Here is a 23,036-nt window from a genome sequence, read left to right on the forward strand (position 1 = left end):
CATCGATTATACATGAAAAGGCCTCGATGTGTGTTGATGGTGGTGAGTAGCTTAGACTCGTCGGTCAATTCTAGCGTCATATACGCAGATGTGAGATCTAGTTTTGAGAAAAGTTTTCCTCCAGCCAATGTGGCAAATAAGTCCTCTGCTCTGGGCAGCGGGTATTGGTCTGTTTATGGTAGATTTGTAGTCCCCACAGATTCGTATGGATCCATCAGGCTTCATGACTGGGACGATGGGACTTGCCCAGTCGCTAAATTCCACGGGTGAGATAATGCCTTCGCGCAGAAGCCTGTCCAGTTTATGTTCAATCTTTTCCCTCATCACAAAGGGCACAGCTCTAGCCTTGTGATGGACCGGTCTAGCATCCTGTGTGATGTAGATTTTGATTTTAGCCCCTTTGAAGGTGCCCACACCTGGCTGAAAGAGATGTTCAAATCGACTTAGAACTGTTGAGCAGGAGGTCCATTCCTCTGACGACATGGCGTGAAGATCATCCCATTTCCAGTTTAGTTTTGCCAGCCAGCTTCTCCCCAGCAGTGCTGGGAGATCTCCAGGGACAATCCACAGGGGAAGTCGGTTCACTGTCCCTTTGTGTGTGACTGAGAGCATAGCGCTGCCAAGGACTGGGATGATTTCTTTGATATAGGTCCTTAGTTTGGTGTCTATCCTTGTGAGTTTTGGTCTGTCTCTTTTGTGCGGCTACAGCTGTTCATATTGTTGCGTGCTCATGAGAGATTGACTCACTCCCGTATCCAGCTCCATGTTGACGGGTATCCCGTTGAGTAGGACCCTCATCATTATTGGATGCGTCTTGTTGTAAGAGCAGTGGCCATTGATCGTGTTAACCCGCTGTACCTCGGTGTCCTGGGTACTGTCCCCACCGTCTTCTGGTCTGCTTTCCGACCCTTCCGATTTGTATACCAGCCGAGCTGCCGTTTTTCTGCACATGCGGGCCAGATACTCTGTATAGTCGCAGTTTCTGCAAACAGCATGCTGAAATCGACACCCCATTGATGAGTGCCTTCCCCCACATCTCCAGCACAGACCGCTTCCATTGTTTCCAAAGGATGAGCTGCGTCTGGCTGATCTCTCTTGAGCTTCTCTCAGTTTGTAGTTGATTACTCGCATTGTGGGTTCATGAGGTGTGAACGGCCATTCATGTGGCCCTTGATGGCTTCTGGCGCCACTGCCTGCTGTTGAAAGTCTGCTCTCCTGCCTTTGTCTGTGTGTGGGGGTAGCGGCTTGTTTCACGCTGTGAACCCCTTGTTCTGATGTTTCGTTAGTTGTCGTAACGCACTGTAGATCAATCTCGTTTCTTCTTCTCCTGCCAGGAATGTCTGTGCAACCAGTGCTGCTGCCTCTAGGGTCAAGTTCTTGGTCTCTATGAGCTTTTGGAATATGCCTGTGTGGCCTATTCCTTCAATAAAAAAGGCTCTCAGTACTTCTCTCCTTAGTTCATCGGAGAACTCACATAAGCTAGCCAACCTCCGAAGTTCCGCCACGAGGTCGGGTATGCTCTGGCCCACACAGCATCTGTAGTTGTAGAACCTGTGTCTGGCCATGTATAGGCTGCTCGCTGGCTTCAGGTGGTCTCTTACCAGTGTGCTCAACTCTTCAAACGACTTGCTTGCTGGTTTCTCGGGTGCCAGCAGGTCCTTCATTAAGGCGTATGTTTTCGAGCCACAGCTGGTCAAGAGATGGGCTCTTCTCTTGTCTGTCTTATCATCGCCTAACCAGTCTTTGGTTACAAAGCTTTGCTGGAGCCTTTCTATAAAGTCCTCCCAATTATCTCCAGCATTGTATTTTTCATCTGAGCCGTTGGTCGCCATTCTGTGGATTCTGTAATCCCGTAACTCGTCGCCACTATAAAGTCCTGTCCCTGCAGTACAGACTCACACGAGGCAAATGCTGAAGTCAAGGTTACTCAGGATCTGCACCTTTATTACACAGCTCTCGAATGCCTCACTCGCCTGAGACCTGTCCTTATATACCTGTCCCAGACAGGTATCCAGTGTCTCCTGCAAGTGCACCCCTGGTGGTAAGGTAAGCTTGTGGTTCCAGGTCATCTCTAGTTACAGTCATGTATAGCATGGTAAGATACAGTTATGTACAGTAGTGTGAGACACATGACAGGAATAGTGATCCAACCGTGACTAACAAGAGAAGTTAAAGATGGTATTAGATCAAAAGATGAGGCTTATAATGTTGCCAAAAAGAGCAGTAAGTCTGAGAATTGGGCGGATTTTAGAATTCAGCAAAGGAGACCAAGAAATTGATAAAGAAAGGGAAAACAGAATAGCGAGAGACATAAAAACAAATTGTAAAAGCTTCTATAGGTATGTAAAAAGGAAAAGATGAGCAAAAGTAAATGTGGCCTAGATTGGGAACAGGCTGAGGCAGGAGAAAATATAATGGAGAATAAGGAAATGGCAGAGAAATTAAGCAAATACTTTGGGGCCAAAATTACCCCTTTTAGCAATGATTGGTAACAGGGTGCAAAATAGATCTTGCCTTGGCACGGTGGAGAAAATCACTCGCGTTAAATTGGGCAGTGGGTTTGCAGAGGCCTGATTAGTAGCGTGCATTGATGATGATGTCATCACTATGCGTATCGCCCCCTTACCACCCTGAAAGTGAACCTACCTTAGCGCCTGGCGATTACAACGACAGCTTGAGCTTTCGAGTTGCAGTCAGGAACCGGATGCGCCAGTGCTATTTAAAGGCGCCATCATGCAAAGTTTTTTTGTATTGGCCATTACTTATTTCTGGTTTGCAACAGTTAGTCAGTGTGCCTGGTGGACCAATAGCAGTGATTTTTGCTCAACCATTGTTCTGCCTCCTACCTTTTTCCCTGTATCACTCATGGTACTTTCGACGTTGTACCATTTCTGTCGCTTTATGGGATCTGTGTTGGCAGTCGACTGCCTGCTGCGACTTTACCGTCAGAAGATGCTTCGCCGAAGACAAAAGGGCAGGCAGTTACAGAGGGAAAGGCATCGAGAGAGGGAGAGAGAACGGCTATGAATAAGAGAGGGAGCACCACAGGGAGAGGCCCATGAAGAAGCCCATGGAGCATATCACAGGGAGAGGCACAGGGAGAGGCACAGAGAACCACACCCAGCAGCACAGGGAGAAGCACATCAAGTTATTGCCAGAGGAAGAAGACAGGGGTGGCAACAGAAGGCCTTACTCTCCCATGTTATTCCATCAGCACTTCTCCTACATCAGTTTCACTGAGGAGCAGTGTGTACGAAGTCTGCATTTCAGGAAGGACGTGGTCACAGAGCTCTGCCATCTACTGCAACGAGACCTCGAGCCTCACACCTGGGTGAGGACGGCTCTCTCAGTGGCAGTCAAGGTCACCATCGCGCTCAATTTCTATGACAATGGATCTTTCCAGGGAGCAACAGGAGACATCTCCAACATCTCTTAGTTTGGTGCCCATTGCTCCATCCGCGAGGTCGCAGATGCTCTGTTCAGAAGGAGGAGGGACTATATCTCCTTCCCCATGAGCAGAGAGAAGCAGCACGAGTATGTATGTGGCTTTGTCAGGATAACGGGTTTCCTCATGGTGCAGGGTGCCATTGACTGCACCCACGTTGCACTGAGAGCACCGCAGCACAATCCAGAGATCTTCTGTAACCGCAAAAGTTACCATTCACTGAATGTACTGTTGGTGTGCAACCACACACGCAGAATAATGACAGTCAATGCCTACTATTCTGGCAGCAGCCACAATGCCTTCATCCTGTGCCAGACTGGTATGTCAGCTCTGTTCCAGCCCCAAAATGAAGCTCGCAGCTGGCTGCTCGGAGACAAGGACTATCCACTATGCACCTGGCTCATGACTCCCCTCTGCAACCCCAACACTCCTGCCCAGCACTCATACAATGCGAACCAGGCTGCCACCAGGAACATCATTGAGCAGACCATCAGAGTGCTGAAGCAACGGTTCTGCTTACTTGACTGGGAAGAGTCCTGCAGTACTCGCCTGAGTGGGTATCCCTATTCATCATTGTCTGCTGCATGCTAAACAACCTGGCAGTACAGCTAATGCCACCAGGCAGAGATGCACCACCTCAGGAGGAGGAGGAGGAGGAGGAGGAGCAACAGCAGGAGGACGAGGAGGAGCAGGAGCAGCAACAGTCGCGATGGAGGAGGCAGCGACTCCATCGCAATCCTGCAAGGAAGATCCACAACCATCTCATCAGAGCTCGTTTCCACTGATTTCCACCCCACTTCCCGATTCCTGTGGACGTCCCCATCACAACATCAATTTGCCCTTCCACACCAACAGCAAACATTAAACATTTAAATCATCAGTTATGAAACAACAATGGGCTGAAAATTGCGGCCGGAGGCTTCCTTCGTACGAACGCCTCTGACTCAAAAAAAATCTACGAAACTACCTTTTGGTCCTGGGGGGAAGGTAGGATTCCGGTCGGAGGCCTTCATTCACTGCGCAGCACACGGGAAGGTGTCTTCCACGTACAGACATCTATGTTGCAATCATGTGAGCCTGGACCACCAATCACTATGCAGTATTCACATTGATAATAATGGGAGCTCTGTTTGTACAGGCTCCCTTTACTATCAATGAGAACCCCCCCCCCTAAAAGCAGCACAATGAATTAAAAAACAAAACCTCACATATTTAAAATTAATTGAAATTAAATGTAATTAAATGATTTAGAAAAAAAAAATTGGGGGGGATTTTTTTTTTAATGTGTTTTAATAGGGTTAAAAATAAACTTACCTTAATGAACAGGGTTTTTAATATAAAAATGAATGATTACAATCTCTGCTGCATGGATGTCCTTCCTGTGAGGATGAGTAGAATCTGTCTGAAGAAATTTTGACAAATCGGAAAAACTGGTTCTCTGGGCATTGCATGCTGAGAACCAGCTTTTGCGAGGCCTCGCTAGGTGTGTGTGCACTTTGTAAGCACCCGGCGATGCCTTAATTTCCGGGCCATTAAAATCTATAACTGTGTATTTAATTATCAGCTTCGTGCATTTCTTACAGCTGCTTTTTCGACGACCTATTCTACAACTTTTCCGCAACATCTCCGCTGTGGCTGCATCATGGCTGGTGGAAGACTGCTGTGTATCTGGGTCAGTGACTACAGATGGCCTTGCAGGATGCCCTCGACTGGGCCTGGAAGGCCCGGCTGCAGACTGCACCACCTCAGGCTGGGTGGCGGCAGTCTGGGCTTGCATGGCATGCAGCTGAGACTGCATGATATCACCAAGACATTGCGTGGCATCAAGCTGAGACTTCAAGAGAGCAGTCTGAGCATCCATGCAAGCAACCATTGACTCTATTGCAGCACCAAGACGTTGCGTTGCTTCCGCCTATACCGCAATGGAAGTTGCCACATCGCCCATGACACGCGTCATGAGGTCTGGATAAGCACAGCCTGTCTGGCAGTCCACTATTGTCTGCACACTGGCAATGATGGGCTCCATGGTGTGCGCAGAACTGTCTACAATACGGGAGGTGGACTTCTCCACACTCCTTACCACTTGCGACAGGCTCTCGGGTACCCTTGCCATTGCACCAATCATGTCAGAGTGTGTGGCCACCACCCATTGTGTGAATTCCTCCCCATCGAGGTTCTCATCTGAGTCCTGTGCATCAGAACTCGCATGCTAACTCGCCCTCCGGGGAGATGGCTCCCGAGCTCCCCTTTCCTCTTGGCCTTGCTGCAGCACGCTAGGCCCCGGTGCATCACCTAGTGCATACCTCTGTCCTAAACTAACCTCTAATGACTGCGTAGTGCCAGTTTCTGCGCCGGGGCCTGCGGGTGAGAGAAGCAGTAATGCAGTGCTTGGCTCCTCCTCCTACTCCCCTCTCCTCATCCTCCTCCCCCTCATCTTCTCCCTTGTGACTGGGTTGGGAGGGCTCAGGCACAGGCTGCTCATCTGCTGGCTCATTATCTGATGCATAAATGGCACAAGAGTTGGGTTAAGGTGAGGGCAGGGAGGCAGGAGTGAAGCAAGGAAGGCAGACAGAATGAGGAAGTGGAAAGTGATAAGGCCTTCTGCTTTAATAGGGAAGTGGGATGAGAAGAGGGAATATAGATACCATTGTTGCCCTCAGCGGGCTCGACGTCTCTGGAGGCCATGGGGTCCACCACCTGCAGGCCAATGAGCCGCATCACTCGCTCCTCCAGGTCAGAAAGTTGGTGCAGTTCAGCTTCCTCCCCTCCAGTTTGTTACTGCTCCATCCTGTTGTGTGCCATCTTAGCCTGCAAAAGAAAAGAAGCTCTGTAAGTAAGTCCAGTTATATATGTGGAAGATATGCCTGCCGTGGTTAAATAGCTGTGAATGTAGGCAAGGCGTGAAATGGGCTGTGACTGTGAGTTGGCACAGATGGTTGGTGGTTGCCTACTGGATTAAGTGCTGGTTTGCAGAGTGTGCACAGACAGAGGCTCAGAGGCTGGTATGCAAGAATTGTGGAAACATGTACTCACCTTGACCACCCAACTGAGGTCGTTGAATTTTTTGCGACACTGGGTGGGGGTTCTATCCATGACCGTGCTGCCCAACACCTCCACAACCACCTTTGCCCACATGGCCCTAAAAACCTGTGGAGTTTGCCTTCTCCCAGATGGGGGGGAACAGTGTCTCCCTCCTTCCCTCGACTGCCCCCACCAATGTCTCCTGTTGTGTATGCATGCCTGTTTACTGTGTGATGTCTGTAACACTATTATGCAACACTGAATGTACCCTTACACTGTACACACCTTGCCTGTACACCAGAGGCTGCTGCTGCTGGAGACCTAAGGGTTACCTGCACGCTGCAGGTAACCCAGTATAAAAAGGAATACACAGCTTGTGGTCGGCACTCAGGAGCTGCAAATAAAGGTCTACAGGTCTACACAGTTTAAATATCATACCTTGCCTCGTGGAGTCATTACTGAAGGTGCCTACATACGCTACATCTCCAATGCCAGTTCACTGAACCGAGTGACCCTTGCATGAGGTCTTGCAGCAGCCATCACACACATTCCTTGCAGTTCAGTTAACTGAAGAAATGATGAGAATGACCAGGTGCTGCCTGAACCGACATCCCCTTTAGAACTGGAATGAACCACAGCCTCATTATCAGTGAATGAAAGTCAGCTGAAATTAGATGCAGTCCCGGTAATAGTGCCCCACTGAGGCCATTAGCGCCTACAATACCTCCTCACTGTATTTCTGAGGGAAAAGTACCCAATTTCCCACAATTGTGCAGGCCATCTTACTGGGTGCTAAATGGTCAATCTTTTAAAACTTTGCGCCCCAAACGCGGCGCTGCCGAATTTGGGCCCCTTTGTGTCTGTCTTCATGGAAGAAGATGCAAAAAACCTCTCGGAAATTGTGGAGAACCAAGAGTCTAGCAAGAATGAGGATCTGAAAGAAATTAGTATTTGTAAAATAAATAGTACTGTAGAAATGAACGGGACTGAAAGCAGATAAATCCCCTGGACCTGATGGCCTACACCCTGGGGTTTTGAAAGAGATGGCTCATCATCATAGGCAGTCCCTCGGAATCGAGGAAGACTTGCTTCCACTCCTAAAATGAGTTCTTTGGTGGCTGAACAGTCCAACATGAGAGCCACAGTCTCTATCACAGGTGGGCCAGATATTCGTCGGGGGAAGGTGGGGGGGGTGGGACTGATTTGTCGCACGCTCCTTCCGCTGTCTGCGCTTGACCTCTACATGCTCGCGGCATTGAGATTCGAAGAGCTCAACACCCTCCCGATGCACTTTCTCCACCTAGGGCGGTCTTCGGCCAGGGACTCCCAGGTGTCAGTGATGATGTCGCACTTCACCAGGGAGGCTTTGAGGGTGTCCTTGTAATGTTTCCGCTGCCCACCTTTGGCTCGTTTGCCACGAAGGAGCTCCGCGTAGAGCAATTGCTTCAGGAGTCTCTTGTCTGGCATGCAAACTAAATGGCCTGCCCAGCGAAGCTGATCAAGTGTGGTTGGTGCTTCAATGCTGGGGATGTTAGTCTGATCAAGGACACTGATGTTGGTGTGCCTGTCCTCCCAGGGGATTTGCAGTATCTTGCGGAGACATCGTTGGTGATATATCTCCAGCGACTTGATGTGTCTTCTGTACATCGTCCATGCCTCTGATCCATACAGGAGGGCGGGTATTACTACAGTCCTGTAGACCATGAGCTTGGTGGTAGGTTTGAGGGCATTGCCAGCGGCAGCCTCAGGGGGCGTGTACTGGGCTGTAGGCTGCTCGCAGGGCAAAATTTAAAGGTGGTGATTTAAAAAAAAGAATTGGCGAATTACCAGTCGGGGCCTGCTTCATGTTGGATTACGGGGTCCGTGCCGCGATCTTGCAGCTCGGCAGTCTGTTTGAGTGTTGGGCTGATGCCATGCCACTCCGTTCCCTGGTGGTCCAGGTAGGGACAGCAGAGTCGGCCGCTTCGCGCTCCCCTTTTAAGAAGGGGAGGGCCTTGTTTATGGCGTCCCACCGCGTAGCACTGTGCCCCTCACTGATTCCTTCTGCTCTGCTCGCAGTCCACAGAACAAGTGGAGCGCGTTATTTTGCGCTCCACTTGCTCTCGAGGGCAGTAACCTGAATTTTTGTCACAGGGCCGGACTTCCGTGCCTGGCACAGAAAATACTACCTTGCCGCTGTTACCGCTCCCAAATGGGGCGTGACGCAATCTCTCCCCTTAGTCTCCTTACCCAAGGAAGGATATATTTGTCATAGAAGGAGTGTAACAAAGGTTCACCAGACTGATTTCTGGAATGGGTGGATGGTCCTATGAGGAGAGATTAAGTAGACTAGGCCTATATTCACTCGAGTTTAGAAGAATGAGAGGTGATCTCATTGGAACATACAAAATTACAGGGTTTCACTGAGTAGAAGTATGGAGGATGTTTTCCCTGGCTGGGAGTCGAGAACCAGGGGTCACAGTCTCAGAATAAGGGATTGGCAATTTAGAAATGAGATGAGGACAAATTTCTTCACTCAAGAGGGTAGAATTTTCTAGCCCAGTGGGCTGTGGAGGCTCAGTCGTTGAATATATTCAAGACAGAGTTTGATAGATTTTTGGATATTAAGGGAATCAAGGGATATGGGAATAGTGCAGGCAAGTGGAGTTGAGGTAGACGATCAACCATGATCTTATTGAATGGCGGAGCAGGCTCGAGGGGCCGAATGGCCTACTCCTGCTCCTATTTCGTATATTCTATGTACTTATTTACCTTCCTAATTGTTTGCTGTACCTGCATGCTAACGTTGTGTTTCCTTTGTGAGGACACCAAAATCTCTCTGAACATCAACATTTAATAGCTTCTCACCATTTAAAAAATATTCTGTTTTTTTATTCTTCCTACCAATAAGTTTACATTTCCCACATCATACTCTTTCTGCTACCTTATTGCCCACTCACTTAAGCTGTTAGTATCTCTTTGCGGGCTCTTTGTGTTCTCACAGCTTACTTTCCCACCAAATTTGGTATCATCAGCAAACTTGGTCCCTTCATCGAAACCATTAATATAGATTGTCTATAGCTAGTGCCCAAGCACCGATCCTTATGATACCCCACTAGTTACAGCCTGCCAACTGGAAAATGATCGTTTATCCCTACTTTCTGTTTTCTTTTCGTTAACCAATCCTCCAACCATGCTAATATATTACCCCCAACTCCAAGAGCAATTATCTTGTCTAGCAACCTTTTATGTGGCACATTATTGAATGCCTTTTGAAAATCAAAATATGCACCATCTACTGGTTCCCCTTTATCTACCGCATTTAGGGTTAGGGAACCCTAACCCTAAATGCTGCCAATATTATTCTCAAAAAAGTGTTAAACTTGATTTCTCATTCATAAAACCATGTTGACTCTACCTAATCATATTATAATTTTCTAATTTCCTTGTTACCATTTCCTTAATAATACATTCCAGCACTTTCCTGATGACCGATGTGAGGCTAACTGGCGTGTAGTTCCCTGTTTTCTCTCTCCCTCCTTTTGGCACTTTACAGCCTTCCAGACTCAGCATCGAGTTCAACAATTTCAGATCATAACCACTGCTTCCATTTTTTTGGACAGCAGGTGGTGGTAATGATTCTGCTTTTGTCAATTCCGCTCCGCTAAACCCATCTTTTGTTTTTTTATTGTCTCATTTCCATCACTTTTTGCCTTGCACCATCATCTCTGTTCTCATTTCATCACTCCTGCGTTCCACCCTATCACAGACGCTCCCCCCCGCCACACCCCCAAACCCCTTTCCCTACCCCTGCTCTTGCTTGAAACCTGTTACAGCTCTAACTTTTCCCATTGCTGCTGAAAGGTCATCGACCTGAAATGTTAACTCTGTTTCTCTATCTACAGTTGCTGCCTGACCTGCTGAGTACTTCCAGCATTTTCTGTTTTTATTTTATTTTGTTTCTTTACATACTCCATTACCACCCCTTTTGCCTTGCACCATCATCCCTGTTGTCATTTCATCACTCCTGCACTGCACCCTATCACAGACCTTCCCTTTTGTTCATTCTTCCCCTCCCCCCACCCACTTTTCCACCTGGCTCGTAAATTGCTTATAAGCTGTTAAATCTCTAACTTCTTCCAGCTCTGACGAAAGGTCATCAACTCTGTTTCTCTCTCCACGGATGCTGAGTATTTCCAGCATTTTCTGTTTTATTTCAGATTTCCAGCATCCACAGTATTTTGCTAATGCTTGTTCTTTCTTTTTAAAAATAGACATCATCTATTCTTTTTAAAGTATTTTTAAAGAGTGTGCTGTGTACGCTCCACCCTGTAAAACCTGGTAGTACAGCAGAAGAGGTGAAAAAGGTAATTGTTCAAATCATTTCTGTGGGGCCACGAGGAGCAGGTATGTTTCCTCTTCTTCACAGGAATAATGTGGGCCTTTGCCTCCTCGGCTCCCCACTCCTGCCCCTCCCCAACTGTGAACATATCCCCTCCCCCAACCTACCTTCATGCTGGCAATAGCAGCAGGACGCCCATTCGGGCCTGCAGCTCAATGGTGACATGTTAATAAGGCCACAGGGATCAGTGCTTGGACACCGGCTATTCACAATATATATAAATGATTTGGATGAGGGAACCAAATGTAATATTTCCAAGTTTGTTGATGACACAAAATTAGATGGGACTGTGAGTTGTGAGGAGGATGTAAAGACGTTGCAAGGTGATTTAGATAGGTTGAGTGAGTGGGCAAACACATGGCAGATGCAATATCACGTGGATAAATGTGAAGTTATTCACTTTGGTAGGAAAAACATAAGGACAAAGTATTATTTAAATGGTGATGGCTTGGGAAGTGTCAATGTACAGAGGGACCTGGGTGTCCTTGTACACCAGTCATTGAAAGCAAACATGCAGGTGCAGCATGCAGTTAGGAAGGCAAATTGTATGTTGGCCTTCATTGCAAGATGATGAGTACAGGAGTAAGGATGTCTTACTACAGTTATACAGGGCTTTGGAGAGACTGCACCTGCAGTTTTGGCCTCCTTACCTAAGAAAGGATATATTTGCCTTAGAGGGAGTGCAGCAAGGTTCACCAAACTGATTCCTGGGATGGCAGGACTGTCGTATGAGGAGAAATTGGGTCGACTAGGCCTGTATTCACTAGCGTTTAGAAGAATGAGAGGGGATCTCATTGAAACGTATAAAATTCTGACTGGGTTGGATAGACTGGATGCGGGGAGGATGTTTCCCCTGGCTGGGAAGTCTAAAACAAGGGGTCACAGTCTAAGGATACGGGGTAGGAAATTTAGGACTGAGATGAGGAGAAATGCTTTCACTTAGAGGGTGGTGAACCTGTAGAATTCTCTACCATAGAAGGCTGTGGAGGCCAAGTCACTGAATATATTTAAGAGGGAGATAGATAGATTTCTAGAAACAAAAGGCATCAAGGGGTAAGGGGAAAAAACAGGAATATGTTGTTGAGATAAAGGATCAGCCATGATCATATTGAATGGCGGTGCAGACTTGAAGGGCCGAACAGCCTACTACTGCTCCTATTTTCTATGTTTCTATGTTCCTTTGTTTTGCCCTTGACACGTATCAGGCCTCCTGATAGTAAAGCCTACTATCTGTTCCTCCTTGTGTGTGTGTTTGTGTCTCTAGGCTTGTAAATGAAAGGGAGAGGTAAATAACCAGGTGGATGAGTGGTCACCAGTGTTGCCAGAGGTGGCAAGGATTGCATTGTTTGCTCTTCAGCTATTTTCTCAGCTGTCACCTAGCTTGCAGCATCTGGTAGGAAACAAACCCAATACTGTTAACTTTGTCTCTGCTCGAACAGAATTCCATCTGAATCAGCTACTTCTAAGGAAAGTGATAGTTGGTGAAGAGATTGAAGAATACATAGAAACATAAATCAGAAAAAATAATTCACTGAAGGCACAGTGAACACCCACATCTCCATCCTCAACTGCCAGGCAAGAGCTGAAGCCATAATGTGACTCCAGTCACATACCAATGTGGTTGACTCTTAACTGCCCTCTAAAGTAGTCTAGCAAAACACTCAGTTGTATACAACCACTTAGGCCCACCACCACCTTCTCAGGGCAGCTAGAGATGGGCAGAAAATGCCAGTCTCACTAATGATGCCACATCCTGAGAAGGAAAGAATAAATTCTGAGATGTAAGACAATTGACACAAGTACTTCAAAATAACTTTGCTTTAGGGATCATGTGACATCCCAAAGGGCAGTGCTTGATTATTGTGCTTGGAGATAACCATGTGCTTCTCTGTAATTCAGTTATTTGTCCTGTTATTAATTTGAAAACACTCTTACCTTTGCTGACCTAGAGACATCTTTTAAATCTTTAATGGGGCACTGAGGCTCACCGAGTTGGGAACACCAGCAGCTACAGCTGGGATAAGAAGAGGAGCTAACCCACCACAGGGAACAGTGCGAGCCATCCTGAGAGGGCGACAAAATCAAAGAAGGCAACAAAACTTCCATCATGGCAAACCAGGTAGCTGATTGGTAGCGTAACTTGGAGCGAGGTCGAGCCCAGCAGTGGGGTTGGGGCCCAGGAGAGGTCTGGAGGTCAGCGAGGAGCAGCGAGGCCCGGAGGTCGACGAACAACAGGAGGCCCGGAGTTTGGCGAGCAATGGGAGGCCGGGAGGTCGGCGAGCAGCAGGAGGTCTGGAGGTCGGCGAGGAGCGCAGGTCGGGACCGGCAAGGCTCGGAGGTGAAAAGCAACAAGGAATGGAGGTCGAGGCCCAGGAGTGGCACAGCATGGACCAGCAGCGGGGTCGGGGCCCAGGGAAGGAGCAGCAGGGGCCAACAGCGAGGTCGTGAGGCCTACGCTGCATACTATGCATCTTAGGGAGAGAGGACCTGCGGGAAGGAGAAAGGGGGACAGTAGGAGTGTGTGTGTGTGTGTGTGTGTGTGTGTGTGTGTGTGTGTACTAGACCCATGCAGTGGAGCCTGGTCTCTAGTCATCTTGGATCCCCTTGCCACTGGACCAAGACTTTACTGTGCCAAGCCTGTGTAGTAGCTAGTGTGCAACGGCCACCCAACGTTAAAAGAATTCATGCACACCCTTCAAAATGAAGTTTGGGACCTGGAACGTCAGAACCCTCATGGTCAACCCCAACAGCGACAGACTGGAACGTCGCACTGCTATTGTTGCCGTGAACTCAGATGTTTCGATGTAGACATCGCCGCCCTAAGCGGACAGGGGAAGGCCAGTTCAAAGAACAAGGTGGCGGTTACACCTTCTTCTGGAAAGGTAAATTAGAAGAAGATCACCGCCTCATGGGGTAGGCCTCACTATAAAAAATGAGCTAGTTGGCCATCTCAGAGACTCCCCGTGTGGGATAAATGAACGCCACATGAATCTTCGTCTCACCCTAGACTGGAACCAGTACGCTACGGTCTTCAGCATGTACACCCCAACACTGGAAGCTACAGACGAGGCCAAAAAGGAATTCTACTCCAGCCTTGAACAATCATAGAAACATAGAAACATAGAAAATAGGAGTAGGCCATTTGGCCCTTAGAGCCTGCACCAACATTCAATAAGATCATGGCTGATCATTCACCCCAGTACACCTTTCCTGCTTTCTCTCCATACCCTTTGATCCCTTTAGCCGTAAGGTCCATATCTAACTCCCTCTTGAATATATCCAATGAACTGGCATCAACAACTCTCCACGTAAGGGAATTCCACAGGTTCACAATTCTCTGAGTGAAGCAGTTTCTCCTCATCTCAGTCCTAAATGGCTTACCCCTTATCCTTAGACTGTGACCCCTAGTTCTGGACTTCCCCAACATCGGGAACATTCTTCCTGCATCTAACCTATCCAGTCCCGTCAGAATTTTATATGCTTCTATGAGATCCCCTATCATCCGTCTAAACTCCAGTGAATACATGCCCAGTCGATCCAGTCTCTCCTCATGTGTCAGTCCTGCCATCCCGGGAATCAGTTTGGCGAACCTTCGCTGCACTCCCTCAATAGCAAGAATATCCTTCCTCAGATTAGGCGACCAAAACTGAACACAGTATTCCAGGTGAGGCCTCACTAAGGCCCTGTATAACTGCAGTAAGACCTCCCTGCTCCTATACTCAAATCCCCTAGATATGAAGGCCAACATATCATTTGCCTTCTACACTGCCTGCTGTACCTGCATGCCAAATTTCAATGACAGATGTACCATGACACCCAGGTCTCGTTGCACCTCCCCTTTTCCTAATCTGCCGCCATTCAGATAATATTCTGCCTTTGTGTTTATGCCACCAAAGTGGTTAACCTCACATTTATCTACATTATACTGCATCTGCTATGCATTTGCCCACTTACCTAACCTGTCCAAGTCACCCTTCAGCCTTTTAGCATCCTCCTCACAGCTCACACTGCCACCCAGCTTAGTGTCATCTGCAAACTTGGAGATATTACACTCAATTCCCTCATTCAAATCATTAATGTATATTGTAAATAGCTGGGGTCCCAGCACTGAGCCCTGCGGCACCCCACTAGTCACTGCCTGCCATTCTGAAAAAGACCCGGTAATCCTGACTCTCTGCTTCCTGTCTGCCAATCAGTTCTCTATTCACGTCAGTACATTACCCCCAATACCATGTGCTTTGATTTTGCGCACCAATCTCTTGTGTGGGACCTTGTCAAAAGCCTTTTGAAAGTCCAAATACACAACATCCACAGGTTTTCCCTTGTTAACTCTACCAGTTAAATCCTCAAAAAATTCGAGAAGATTTGTCAAGCATGATTTCCCTTTCATAAATCCATGCTGACTTGGTCCAATCCCGTCACTGCTTTCCAAATGCGCTGCTATTTCATCTTTAATAATTGATTCCAATATTTTCCCCACTACTGATGTCAGGTTAACCGATCTATAATTACCCGCCTTCTCTCTCCCTCCCTTCATAAAAAGTGGTGTTACATTAGCTACCCTCCAGTCCATAGGAACCGATCCAGAGTCGATAGACTGTTGGAAAATGATCACCTATGCATTCACTATTTCTAGGGCTACTTCCTTAAGTACTCTGGGATACAGACTATCAGGCCCTGGGGATTTATCGGCCTTCAATCCCATCAATTCTCCCAACACAATTTCCCGCCTAATAAGGATTTCCTTCAGTTCCTCCTTCTCACTAGACCCTCGGTCCCCTAGTATTTCCGGAAGGTTATTTGTGTCTTCCTTCGTGAAGATAGAACCAAAGTATTTGGTTAACTGGTCTGCCATTTCTTTGTTCCCCATTGTAAATTCACCTGAATCTGACTGCAAGGGACCTACGTTTGTCTTCACTAATCTTTTTCTCTTCACACATCTATAGAAGCTTTTGCAGTCAGTTTTGATGTTCCCAGCAAGCTTCCTCTCATACTCTATTTTCCTCCTCCTAATTAAACCCTTTGTCCTCCTCTGCTGTAAAATTCTCCCAGACCTCAGATTTGCTGCTTTTTCTGGCCAATTTATATGCCTCTTCCTTGGTTTTAACACTATTCTTAATTTCCCTTTTTCGCCCCGGTTGAGCCACCTTCCCCATTTTATTTTTACTCCAGATAGGGATGTACAATTGTTGTAGTTTATCCACGCGGTCTCTAAATGTCTGCCATTGCCCATCCACTGTCAACCTGGGCAGGACCGGAACCAATGTCCTAGGAGGAGTGTTTGCTGGTGCTGTTGGGAAGGATTTAAACTAATGTGGCAGGGGGATGGGAACCAATGCAGGGAGACAGAGGGAAACAAAAAGGAGGCAAAAGCAAAAGACAGAAAGGAGATGAGGAAAAGTGGAGGGCAGAGAAACCCAAGGCAAAGAACAAAAAGGGCCACTCTACAGCAAAATTCTAAAAGGACAAAGCGTGTTAAAAAAACAAGCCTGAAGGCTTTGTGTCTTAATGCAAGGAGTATCCGCAATAAGGTGGATGAATTAACTGTGCAAATAGATGTTAACAAATATGATGTGATTGGGATTACGGAGACGTGGCTCCAGGATGATCAGGGCTGGGAACTCAACATCCAGGGGTATTCAACATTCAGGAAGGATAGAATAAAAGGAAAAGGAGGTGGGGTAGCATTGCTGGTTAAAGAGGAGATTAATGCAATAGTTAGGAAAGACATTAGCTTGGATGATGTGGAATCTATATGGGTAGAGCTGCAGAACACCAAAGGGCAAAAAACGTTAGTAGGAGTTGTGTACAGACCTCCAAACAGTAGTAGGGATGTTGGGGAGGGCATCAAACAGGAAATTAGGGGTGCATGCAATAAAGGTGTAGCAGTTATAATGGGTGACTTTAATATGCACATAGATTGGGCTAGCCAAACTGGAAGCAATACAGTGGAGGAGGATTTCCTGGAGTGCATAAGGGATGGTTTTCTAGACCAATATGTCGAGGAACCAACTAGGGGGGAGGCCATCTTAGACTGGGTGTTGTGTAATGAGAGAGGATTAATTAGCAATCTCATTGTGCGAGGCCCCTTGGGGAAGAGTGACCATAATATGGTGGAATTCTGCATTAGGGTGGAGAATGAAACAGTTAATTCAGAGACCATGGTCCAGAACTTAAAGAAGGGTAACTTTGAAGGTATGAGGCGTGAATTGGCTAGGATAGATTGGCGAATGATACTTAGGGGGTTGACTGTGGATGGGCAATGGCAGACATTTAGAGACCGCATGGATGAATTACAACAATTGTACATTCCTGTCTGGCGTAAAAATAAAAAAGGGAAGGTGGCTCAACCGTGGCTATCTAGGGAAATCAGGGATAGTATTAAAGCCAAGGAAGTGGCATACAAATTGGCCAGAAATAGCAGCGAACCCGGGGACTGGGAGAAATTTAGAACTCAGCAGAGGAGGACAAAGGGTTTGATTAGGGCAGGGAAAATCGAGTACGAGAAGAAGCTTGCAGGGAACATTAAGGCGGATTGCAAAAGTTTCTATAGATATGTAAAGAGAAAAAGGTTAGTAAAGACAAACGTAGGTCCCCTGCAGTCAGAATCAGGGGAAGTCATAACGGGGAACAAAGAAATGGCAGACCAATTGAACAAGTACTTTGGTTCGGTATTCACTAAGGAGGACACAAACAACCTTCCGGATATAAAAGGGGTCAGAGGGTCTAGTAAGGAGGGGGAACTGAGGGAAATCTTTATTTGTCGGGAAATTGTGTTGGGGAAATTGATGGGATTGAAGGCCGATAAATCCCCAGGGCCTGATGGACTGCATCCCAGAGTACTTAAGGAGGTGGCCTTGGAAATAGCGGATGCATTGACAGTCATTTTCCAACATTCCATTGACTCTGGATCAGTTCCTATCGAGTGGAGGGTAGCCAATGTAACCCCACTTTTTAAAAAAGGAGGGAGAGAGAAAACAGGGCATTATAGACCGGTCAGCCTGACCTCCGTAGTAGGTAAAATGATGGAATCAATTGTTAAGGATGTCATAGCAGCGCATTTGGAAAATGGTGACATGATAGGTCCAAGTCAGCATGGATTTGTGAAAGGGAAATCATGCTTGACAAATCTTCTGGAATTTTTTGAGGATGTTTCCAGTAAAGTGGACAAAGGAGAACCAGTTGATGTGGTATATTTGGACTTTCAGAAGGCTTTCGACAAGGTCCCACACAAGAGATTAATGTGCAAAGTTAAAGCACATGGGATTGGGGGTAGTGTGCTGACGTGGATTGAGAACTGGTTGTCAGACAGGAAGCAAAGAGTAGGAGTAAACGGGTACTTTTCAGAATGGCAGGCAGTGACTAGTGGGGTGCCGCAAGGTTCTGTGCTGGGGCCCCAGCTGTTTATATTGTACATTAATGATTTAGACGAGGGGATTAAATGCAGTATCTCCAAATTTGCGGATGACACTAAGTTGGGTGGCAGTGTGAGCTGCGAGGAGGATGCTATTAGGCTGCAGAGTGACTTGGATAGGTTAGGTGAGTGGGCAAATGCATGGCAGATGAAGTATAATGTGGATAAATGTGAGGTTATCCACTTTGGTGGTAAAAACAGAGAGACAGACTATTATCTGAATGGTGACAGATTAGGAAAAGGGAAGGTGCAACGAGACCTGGGTGTCATGGTACATCAATCATTGAAGGTTGGCATGCAGGTACAGCAGGCGGTTAAGAAAGCAAATGGCATGTTGGCCTTCATAGCGAGGGGATTTGAGTACAGGGGCAAGGAGGTGTTGCTACAGTTGTACAGGGCCTTGATGAGGCCGCACCTGGAGTATTGTGTACAGTTTTGGTCTCCTAACTTGAGGAAGGACATTCTTGCTATTGAGGGAGTGCAGCGAAGATTCACCAGACTGATTCCCGGGATGGTGGGACTGACCTATCAAGAAAGACTGGATCAACTGGGCTTGTATTCACTGGAGTTCAGAAGAATGAGAGGGGACCTCATGGAAACGTTTAAAATTCTGACGGGTTTAGACAGGTTAGATGCAGGAAAATGTTCCCAATGTTGGGGAAGTCCAGAACCAGGGGTCACAGTCTGAGGATAAGGGGTAAGCCATTTAGGACCGAGATGAGGCGAAACTTCTTCACCCAGAGAGTGGTGAACCTGTGGAATTCTCTACCACAGAAATTAGTTGAGGCCAATTCACTAAATATATTCAAAAGGGAGTTAGATGAAGTCCTTACTACACGGGGGATCAAGGGTTATGGCGAGAAAGCAGGAAGGGGGTACTGAAGTTTCATGTTCAGCCATGAACTCATTGAATGGAGCAGGAGCAGGCTAGAAGGGCTGAATGGCCTGCTCCTGCACCTATTTTCTATGTTTCTATGTTTCTAACCCCTTAAGTATCATTCATCAATCTATCCTAGCCAATTCACGTCTCATACCATCAAAGTTACCTTTCCTTAAGTTCAGGACCCTAGACTCTGAATTAACTGTGTCACTCTCCATCTTAATAAAGAGTTCTACCATATTATGGTCACTCTTCCCCAAGGGGCCTCGCACAACAAGATTGCTAATTTGTCCTTTCTCATTACACATCACGCAGTCTAGGATGGCCAGCCCTCTAGTTGGCTCCTTGACATACTGGTCTCAATAACTATCCCTAATACACTCCAGGAAATCCTCCTCCACCGTATTGCTACCAGTTTGGTTCGCCCAATCAATATGTAGTTTAAAGTCACTCATGATAACTGCTGTACCTTTATTGCACGCATCCCTAATTTCTTGTTTGATGCTGTCCCCATCTTCACTACTACTGTTTGGTGGTCTGTACACAACTCCCACTAGCGTTTTCTGCCCTTTGGTATTCTGTAACTCCACCTATACCAATTCTACATCATCCGAGCTAATGTCCTACCTTACTATTGCATTAATTTCCTCTTTGACCAGCAACGCCACCCCACCTCCTTTTCCTTTCTGTCTATCCTTCCTAAATGTTGAATACCCCTGGATGTTGAGTTCCCAGCCTTGGTCATCCTGGAGCCATGTCTCCGTGATGCCAATTACATCGTACCCGTTAACTGCTAATCTGCGCAGTTAATTCGTCCATCTTATTCTGAATACTCCTCGCATTGAGGCACATAGCTTTCAGGCTTGTCTTTTTAACACCCTTTGCCCCTTTAGAATTTTGCTGTAATGTGGCCCTTTTTGCTTTTTCCTTGGGTTTTTCTGCCCTCCACTTTTACTTTTCTTCTTTCTATCTTTTGCTTCTGCCCCCATTCTACTTTCCTCTGTCTCCCTGCATAGATTCCCATTCCCCTGCCATGCTAGTTTAACCCCTCCCCATCAGCACTAGCAAACACTCGCCCGAGGACATTGGTTCTGGTCCTGCCCAGGTGCAGACCATCTGGTTTGTACTGGTCCCACCTCCCCCGAGCCAGTTCCAATGTCCCAGGAATTTGAATCCCTCCCTTCTGCACCACTGCTCAAGCTACGTATTCATCTGAGCTATTCTGCGATTCCTACTCTGACTAGCACGTGGCACTGGTAGCAATCCTGAGATTACTACTTTTGAGGTCCCACTTTTTAATTTAGCTCCTAGCTCCCTAAATTCGTCTTGTAGGACCTTATCCTCATTTTTTATCTATATTGTTGGTACCTATATGCACCATGACAACTGGCTGTTTGCCCTCCCCCTTCAAAATGTCCTGCACCTGCTCCCAAGACATCCTTGACCCTTGCACCAGGGAGGCAACATACCATCCTGGAGTCTTGGTTGCGGCCGCAGAAATGTCTATCTTTTCCCCTTACAATCGAATCCTCTATCACTATCGCTCTCCCACTCTTTTTCCTGCCCTCCTGTGCAGCAGAGCCCGCCACGGTGCCATGAACTTGGCTGCTGCTGTTCTTCCCTGATGAGTCATCCCCCTCAACAGTACCCAAAGCGGTGTATCTGTTTTGCAGGGGGATGACCGCAGGGGACCCCTGCACTACCTTCCTTCCACTGCTCTTCCTGTTGGTCACCCATCCCCTATCTGGCTGTGTAACCTTTACCTGCGGTAAGACCAACTCACTAAACATGCTATTCACGTCATTCTCAGCCTATAAAAGGCCCAGCAGTTCGAGAGGTGGGGGTGCGAGCAGCGGGGAGTCCGGGGACGTCGGAGTGGCCTATAAAAGGCCCAGCAGTTCGAGAGGCGGGGGTGTGAGCAGTGGGGAGTCCGGGGACGTCGGAGTGGCCTATAAAAGGCCCAGCAGTTCGAGAGGTGGGAGTCCCAACATCCCAAGTCCCAACAGGCAACAAGCTGGTCCTCCTTGGCGACTTTAACGCCAGAGTTGGAAAGGACACAGACCTCTGGGGAGGTGTGATCGGCAGAGAGGGGGTAGGGAAAACCAACTCCAACGTAACCCTCTCCTGACGAAATGCTTAGAACATAGCCTTGTCATAACCAACACCTTGTTCCATCAGAAAGACAAGCACAAGGCCTCATGGCAACACCCTCGCTCCAAGCACTGGCATCTGCTAGACTACGTCATCGAGCAAGGGACCGCAAGCACGTGCGCATCACCCGCGCCATGACAGGAGCTGACGACTGCTGGATGGACCAACGCCTAATCCGTCTGTCATCACCTAGCTCCAAAACAGCGATGGCAACAGAAACAATCCCGCAGGAAAATCAACGCTGGAGCACTCAAAGACCCTACTAAGAATGCTCCTGAGTGAATCCACCCGCAGCTCCAGTGCCGCAATGTAGTCTGTCAGGAGCTGCAGCCGGATACACTTCCTGCATATGTAGTCGTCAGGGACACTGGAAGCGTTCCTGACTTCCCACATAGTACAGGAGGAGCATAACACATGTCCGAGCTCTCCTGCCATAACTTAACCCCTAGATTAACTTAATTTGGCAACAATAATGCTAAAGGTTACTTACTAATAAAGAAAAGAAAAAGAAAAACTACTCACCAATTACCAGCCAATCACTTACCCCCTTGGCTGTGATGTCACCTTTCGATTTCTTTCTACTTCTTTTTTGTCTTCTCTCCCTGCTGCAGCTGCACCGGCTGGGCCTTTTATAGGCCACTCCGACGTCCCCAGACTCCCCGCTGCTCACACCCCCGCCTCTCGAACTGCTGGGCCTTTTATAGGCCACTCCGACGTCCCCGGACTCCCCGCTGCTCGCACACCCGCCTCTCGAACTGCTGGGCCTTTTATAGGCCACTCCGACGTCCCCGGACTCCCCGCTGCTCACACCCCCGCCTCTCGAACTGCTGGGCCTTTTATAGGCCGCTCCGACGTCCCCGCACTCCCCGCTGCTCACACCCCCGCCTCTCGAACTGCTGGGCCTTTTATAGGCCACTCCGACGTCCCCGGACTCCCCGCTGCTCACACCCCCGCCTCTCGAACTGCTGGGCCTTTTATAGGCCACTCCGACGTCCCCGGACTCCCCACTGCTCACACCCCCGCCTCTCGAACTGCTGGGCCTTTTATAGGCCGCTCCGATGTCCCCGGACTCCCCGCTGCTTGCACATCCTAAGTCCCAACAGGCAACAAGCTGATCCTCCTTGGCGACTTTAACGCCAGAGTTGGAAAGGACACAGACCTCTGGGGAGGTGTGATCGGCAGAGAGGGGGTAGGGAAAACCAACTCCAACGTAACCCTCTCCTGACGAAATGCTTAGAACATAGCCTTGTCATAACCAACACCTTGTTCCATCAGAAAGACAAGCACAAGGCCTCATGGCAACACCCTCGCTCCAAGCACTGGCATCTGCTAGACTACGTCATCGAGCAAGGGACCGCAAGCACGTGCGCATCACCCGCGCCATGACAAGAGCTGACGACTGCTGGATGGACCAACGCCTAATCCGTCTGTCATCACCTAGCTCCAAAACAGCGATGGCAACAGAAACAATCCCGCAGGAAAATCAACGCTGGAGCACTCAAAGACCCTACTAAGAAAGCCCTATTCAGCTAGAGCCTCACTGACAACCTGATGATTCCAATAACCCAGAGACGCAGCATGTCCACAGCATCTGGTCTGCCCGCAAGCCCTCCATAATTAGCACCTGTGAAGAGACGCTCGGTCACTCGACCAGGAAACACCAAGACTAGTTCGACGAGAATGACCAGGAGCTAATAAGCCACAAACGCAAGGATTTGTTGAACTGCAAACAGCAACACAACTC

The sequence above is a fragment of the Pristiophorus japonicus genome, chromosome 3 (assembly GCF_044704955.1).
Source record: "Pristiophorus japonicus isolate sPriJap1 chromosome 3, sPriJap1.hap1, whole genome shotgun sequence".
NCBI lineage: Eukaryota > Metazoa > Chordata > Chondrichthyes > Pristiophoridae > Pristiophorus > Pristiophorus japonicus.